The sequence below is a fragment of the Apteryx mantelli genome, chromosome 19 (genome assembly GCF_036417845.1).
Source record: "Apteryx mantelli isolate bAptMan1 chromosome 19, bAptMan1.hap1, whole genome shotgun sequence".
Lineage (NCBI taxonomy): Eukaryota > Metazoa > Chordata > Aves > Apterygiformes > Apterygidae > Apteryx > Apteryx mantelli.
The window spans coordinates 17,454,583-17,461,258 of NC_089996.1; positions in this window are offsets into that span (position 1 = coordinate 17,454,583).

Consider the following 6,676-nt stretch of genomic DNA (forward strand, 5'->3'; position numbering starts at 1 on the left):
GTTTCCATAATTTATAATAAAGAGCACTATTTTTTAATGAAAACCCCCAATCTGGTTTGTTTTCACTCCTGCACCCCTTCGCCCCAGCCCCCTGCACGATGGCGCTCCCCCCCCCCCCCCAGCCGCTTCCCTCGCCGCAGGAGCGGGATTGTGTTTACATCACGTAAGCGCTCGCTTCCTGGAGCCGCTCTTCGTGCTGGGGTGATTCCTGCCGGCTGGTGACTCACCGCCCGGCATGCGTAAGTGCTGCTCCATTGCTCAGGTATGTCTGAGCGCCGGGACATCGCTTGCCGGCCGGGCCGGGGCTGCCGGAGCGCCGCGGGGACGGGGCAATGGTGCCAAGTGCTAGGAAACCCCGGAGCAGCGAGGGCGCGCGGCGCGTCCTCGCCTAGGGGCTCAGCGGGCTCCCATGGGAAGGGGCTAAGCAGCGAGGTGGAGACCCCCATGCATCCCGCAGGAGCGGCCGTGCAGAGCCGCGCGAGCTCTGCCCTGAACCGCCAGCCCGGGGCGGCTGCGGAGGCAGAGCCGTCCTGGCGCAGCCCCGGACCGTCCACCCCATCCCGTCCGTGCCTGGCCGAGCGCAGCTGCCTGAGGAAGGGCGCGAGAAGAGGATGAGGATTTCCCCAGGGCGATCTCCCAGCCTCCAGCAGTTTGCAGCTCCCGATATTCCCGCCCGTGTGCGGCTGCTGGGAGGCATCGGTCCGTGGGGCGCAAAGCAGGCGTGGGAACGAACCTGCAGTTCTGGGTGACCAAAGGGGAGAGCCGTGCTCCCAGCTGGAAAGCCGTGCTCCCCGGAGCACGCAGGGCTCCCTGGAGGGCAGGCACAGGGGGAGGCTCCCATGGGAAGGGGCCTCGGCACCCCCAGCCCTCCGCCCCGCGCCGAGCCCGGGCAGCGGTGGTGCCCCCAGGTGCCCTGCGCCACTCGGCCCCTCCGTCCACACGTCCCGCAGTGCGGAGCCCCGCGGGCTGCCGGCATGGCACAGCACGGCACAGTACAGCCCCCCGCCCGGGGCCGGTGCAGGAACCCCAGCCGCAGGGAAAGGTGTCCCTTAGGAATGGCCCCGGAGTGGGGGCACGGCAAACGTGCCAGCTCCGGCCGCACGCACGGCGCTGCATCGACTATTTTGGTGCTCTCCCGCAGGGCGGCTGCTCGCGGGCTGCCAGGAAGCGCGGCGCGGCCTGCCCGGGCACCCCGCCGGAGCTATGCGAGGAATGTCCAGGCGCGCACGAGTGGCCACCTGCCAGGCCCTGCTGAGGCACATCCCCAACGTCAAGGCTCCCAGGGCCACCACTCCCCTGCCGTGCTGCACCGTGCTGGTGGCACCCGCGCTCCAGCCCTGCTGTTTGCTCCCAGCGCTGCCACCTGCCCCCCCGCAGCAGCACACTCTGGAGAGCTGCTCCGGCAGGGAGCACGGGGGAGGCATCGGCCCCACAGCCAGACTGGCAGCTCCTGGAGCAAACGGCAGCCGGGGAGGGATCAGGAGCATCCTGACTCTTGGGAACCAGCTGCACCTCTGTCCCTGCCCTCTCTGGACCCGGGGGACAGAGGATGCGACAGCAGCACCGTGGTGCACAGAAGCACGTTGTTTCCCTGGAGGATGCAGGTTTACCCGTGCCCCAGCTGCCCGGATGGGACCGTGGCGCTCCTGGAGTGGAGGGCAGCCTCCCCGCATCCCCCGGGAAGGGCACGGACCCCCTCGGCGGAGGGAGACAGCTCACAGCATCCAGGGCAGAGCAGGGAGGCCGCTCTCCGGGAGGGAGGCATCATCCCTGCCCGGCACCCTGGATGGACCCCGCAGCCCTCACTTCCCCGCTGGAATTGCCCAGCTCCGTGGCTTCCCAGAACGGGCCCCAGCATGTCCTCGCCTCCAGGCAGGGGCCTCTTCCCTCTTGCTTCAGGCCGCGGCTCAGTGCTGCAATCCTCTGCTGACTCGGAGAGTCCGGGAAGCTCTGCGAGTGCCACCAGTTTCTTGGAATATACCCAAACTCACAGCAGCAGTGACGCGTTGGCCAGTGGGCAAATCCCTGCCAAAGGTTTCACAAACCTCTCGCCTTCCCCAGAAAAGCCGAGCGGACTTGGCCCTGCATTACGTAAGCGCTCGACCGAGTGTGTCATGGACAGTCAGTTCCCCTCTGCCTCACTTCTGCTCCTGGAGCGGGACTGAGCTCGCCAGCACGGTGATTTCCTCGACAGGGAAGGCTCGCTCCGTGGGGATTAGACCCCCGTCGCAGCATGCACGGAGCCGGGAGACAGCGGGAAGCGGGGCAAGAGCGCCGGGGAATGGGGCTGGTGCTCCGCAGTCCGGCAGCTCCCTGGGGCTGGGCAAGCACAGCGAGGCTGCCCCGGAGTGGGGACGGAGCAGGGAACGCCATTCCCGGGCTCAGCGCCAGGCCCCAGCTCCCATCCGCAGGGCGCACCAACGGGACGCTCAGGCACCGGCCTGGGCACTGGCCGCTTGGGCACTGGCCGGCGTTCCCGGACAGTCGGGGCAGCTGGAGGCCCATCGGGAACGCGCCTGGCGGCACCGGGGCGAGCCCAACCTTGCTCCTCCGCAGCCGGGGACGGCGCCGCGGGGAAGGCGATGCTCGGGCTCCTCGCTGCGCGGCACCGGCCCCGGGAGGAACCGGCACAGACCCCATCGCGTCCCACCGGTGCTGCTGGCAATGCGCCCGGGGGGGGGGGGGATCAAGGCCACCCCGGCGGAGCGACCTCACGGCAGGCGCTACGCCAGCGGGAGGGAGCAGGAGGCACCGCAGGCGCCTGCGAGAGCCGCCCACCCGGCATGCACCGCAGCACGCACATCACCGCCACCGCGCCAGCGCCCGAACCCCCTCCTGCGCCAGGGGCACAAAGCTCCGAGGCGGACGCAGCCCCGCGGCTCCCTCCGTACCGGGGCTGAGCAGCGCCAGCTCTCCCTCCTGCACCCGGCGGGCACTGGCAGCACCTCGCCACCTGCTCCTGAGCGTGAACGACCCCAAACCCAGCGCAGCTGAGCCCAGCAAACCAGGCTCTGGCCCTGCCCTGGGCATTTTAAGGGGATCCTGCAGGCTGCTGCCCCCACGCCCTTCACGGCTGCTTCCCAGGTGCAGAGGCTTTTGGGGCCTGGAGGATTTCGGCTCCCGCTCGCCGGCTCCACTGCAGCCCTTGGCTGTACTCTGCCCCCAGGCTGGCAGCCCTGGCTCATCGCTGTCACTGCGCCTGCGCTGTGCTCGCCTGCGCCTGCCGGGCTCCAGGGACAAGGGCCGGGGCCAGCGCCCCGGGAACGGCCCCTTCATTGGGCTCCCCGGCACTGGGGTCACGTCCTCAACCCCGCAGCCTCCCGCAGCCCAGCGCCCTGGGAACGGCCCTTTCGCCGTGCTTCCCCAGCCGCAGGGACGCGTCCTCGTTCCCGCAGCCTCCCACAGCCCAGCATCCCGGGAACGGCCCTTTCGCCGTGCTTCCCCAGCCGCGGGGACGCGTCCTCGTTCCCGCAGCCTCCCACAGCCCAGCATCCCGGGAACGGCCCTTTCGCCGTGCTTCCCCAGCCGCGGGGACGCGTCCTCGTTCCCACAGCCTCCCACAGCCCAGCATCCCGGGAACGGCCCTTTCGCCGTGCTTCCCCAGCCGCAGGGACGCGTCCTCGTTCCCGCAGCCTCCCACAGCCCAGCATCCCGGGAACGGCCCTTTCGCCGTGCTTCCCCAGCCGCGGGGACGCGTCCTCGTTCCCGCAGCCTCCCACAGCCCAGCATCCCGGGAACGGCCCTTTCGCTGTGCTTCCCCAGCCGCAGGGACACGTCCTCATCCCCGCAGCCTCCCCGCGGTCTCTCGTCAGGGGAACCGCGGGTGCCACGTCTGTGCAGCCCTCTGGCCCGCCCGGTGCGGCTCAGCCGGCAGCAGGAGCTGTGCGGAAGGTGCACGGCCCTGGGAACCGGCCCCAGACGGCTCTCGCTGTTAGTCAATGTACTTCCTCCCGGCGAGTACAGAGGCTGATCATGGGGGTACATGATGTCAGGAAATTGCGCTGGGGATTATTGCTTCTGCTGACAAGATCCAGCAAGGAGAAAGGAGAACTGGCCTCCTGGCATCGCTCACCTCCGCAGACGCGCTGTGGGACCGCAACTGCAGGCTGAGAACTGGCAGAACTCACTGCAGCTGTAAGCTCAGCCCGTCCCCCAGTGCACCATCGCCCCCACGGCGTGACGCTGGCCATGCGGAGCCAGGCGAGAGCCAGGCAGAGCCCACATGAGACCCGCTGACAAGCGGGGCCGAGCCGCCGTCCCGCAGCCCCGGGGGCCCCGGAGACCCCTTGGAGACCCCTCCCGGCCGGGGCCAGCCACGTGGGCCACCCGTGGACACTTCCCGCCGTGGTCGGTTCCTGGCACAAGAAGGAAGTGTCCGCCGGGACGGCGCACCCGAACCCCACGGGTCAGAGGGTGGCAGGAAGCGAGGGCTGCGGTATATACCAGCATCGGCGGACCCAAAAACAGGAAACAACTGCAGCCTGCGATTGTTCCAGCACGGAGCCGGGGGCACCGCGGGCAGCGGGCGGCTGAGCACGGCGCGTGCCTGGCCGAGCCGCCGGCCCCCTCCCCTTGCCGGAGGGACCTTCCCCGCCGGAGCCCTCCGCCCCGCCGGGGCCACGCGCCCGAGCCGGGCACCCTCCAGCCCATCTCCGCTCCATGCGCCCCGGTGCCGGGAGCGTCCGCGGGGATGCAGGCCCTGCCGGGGCGAGCCCCCGGCCCCGCGGCACACCCCTCCCGCGCTTCCTCCTGCCGCCGTGCTGCAGCTCCGCAGCGCCAGGACGTTCCCACGTCCACTGCCGCATTTCCCAGTAGGATGCAGGAAAGGGCTGTGCAGCAGCCGGGGAGTTACTGTAAATGGCACCACCTGCTCCTTACGTGGCAATTCCTCTGCGGGGACAGTTGGGAACAGGGATCGGAGACATCTGCTCCCTGGTGCATGCAGTGCCAGGAAGTGTGCTCCCGGCCCCACGGCGCGGCCGTGAGCTGCCCGGCTGCCTGCTCGGGGGCAGCGGCGGCTCCCTGCAGCGGCGAGACCAGGCGCCCCGCGGTCCCGCTGCATCGGCCCCTGCACACGCGGCACGGTGCCACCGGGGCTGCCCGCGCCCCCCGCCTGCCCTCCGGCTCAGCCCCGGCTCTCCCCGGGCAGCATGGGCACCGGCACCCTCGGAGCCCGGCCAGGGCGCACAGCGGGATGCACAAGTCAGCAGTCCGGTGTCCTTCTCCATAGGAACCCGACTGTTGCCGTATCTCCAGGAGACCCGCAGTAAACTCGCGGAGGGAGCCAGCAGCTGCGGATTCCTCACTTGTTCCATCAGCGCGGCTCCTCGGAGCTGCCGCTGCCCAGATTTTTCCCAGTCCGAGGCCCTTCCATGAGGTCACCGGCTCCCCCCTCCCGGGCGTCCCGGAGCCAGGCTGAAACCGGAGAGGCGGCAGGCGAGGCCAGCAGTGGCCATCCCGGGACGCGGACGCGGCGCCCGCCGGCTCCGGCGCCTGCCGCCCTGCCCGGCCATTCGCAGAGCCGCAGCCAGGAGCCTGGTGTCCGGGCACAGCCTGCACGTGCCGGCTGTGCCCTTTGCAAACCCTGGCTCGCGGCAGAGGCCATCCTGGCTCCCGGGGCGTCGCAGAGGCTCTGCCGCAGCACCAACCCCTCTCTGCTGCAGGGCCACGTGGCAGGGCAGGCGGCGAGACATCTCCCGGCCCCACCGGGCTCCTGCCGGCTGCCAGCGTCTCCCCGCGGAGCAGCGCTCCAGGGCGAGCCGGAGCCTCTGGAGACACCACGGGCAACGGCGGAGAAAGGCGGGTGCTTTTCCTGACTCAGCCAGGCCTGCGGGGCCTCGTCCAAACCCCGCTGCGGGAGAAACAGCCGCTCCCGCCTTTGCCCAAGCCCCAGCGGTGCCACCCCTGGCGCTGCCCCGGTCCCGCGCGTGCTGGGGGGGAGGCGTGTGGGGCCGGGGGCCGGCGCGGCGGCCTCGCGGCGGCAGGGCTCAGAAGGCAGCGAGAGCCCGTGCACCCCGCACACCGCATGCACGCTGTGCACCCCATGCACTTGCATGCCCCGGGTGCCCCGCGCACCCTATGCCCCCCACGAGCCCCATGCACCCCACACACCCCACACCAGCCCTGCAGAGCTGGGAGCGGAGCACACCGGCAGCGCAGCCCTGCTCACTGGCCGGGGCACGGCGGCCGCTGCCCCCAGCCTGCCCCAGGCCGAGCGCTTGCAACTGCTTACGGAGGCAGATGTTTAGAATGGAAAAAAAAAACCTCCTGCTCCGTTTCCTCGGCAACCAAGGAAGTTTTCATCCCAGCAGCAGCCGCTGGAGCCTGAAGAAAGTCTTGACATTTCAGATGAAGGTTTCAAACAAAGCCGCGTTGCTGTGGCAATGGGAGCCACAAGCTCCCCGTCACCGGCCCGGCCCGGAGGACCTGGCCAAGGATGAGGAGCAGCAGCCCAGTGCCGGTGGTGCCGGGGCTGCCTGGCCAGCATGAGGCCAGGTCCTGCTCGGGGCTGGCGGGCACCACCGCCAAGGCCATGCTGCACAGCACCGTGCACCGCTGGCACGTCCCTCCTCTGCCCCCAGCACTGCAGCCGAGGCCATGCTGCACAGCACCGTGCACCGCTGGCACCGCACACAGGGGAGACGCAGCCGTCCCGGCCAGCTGCCTTGGCCCTGCA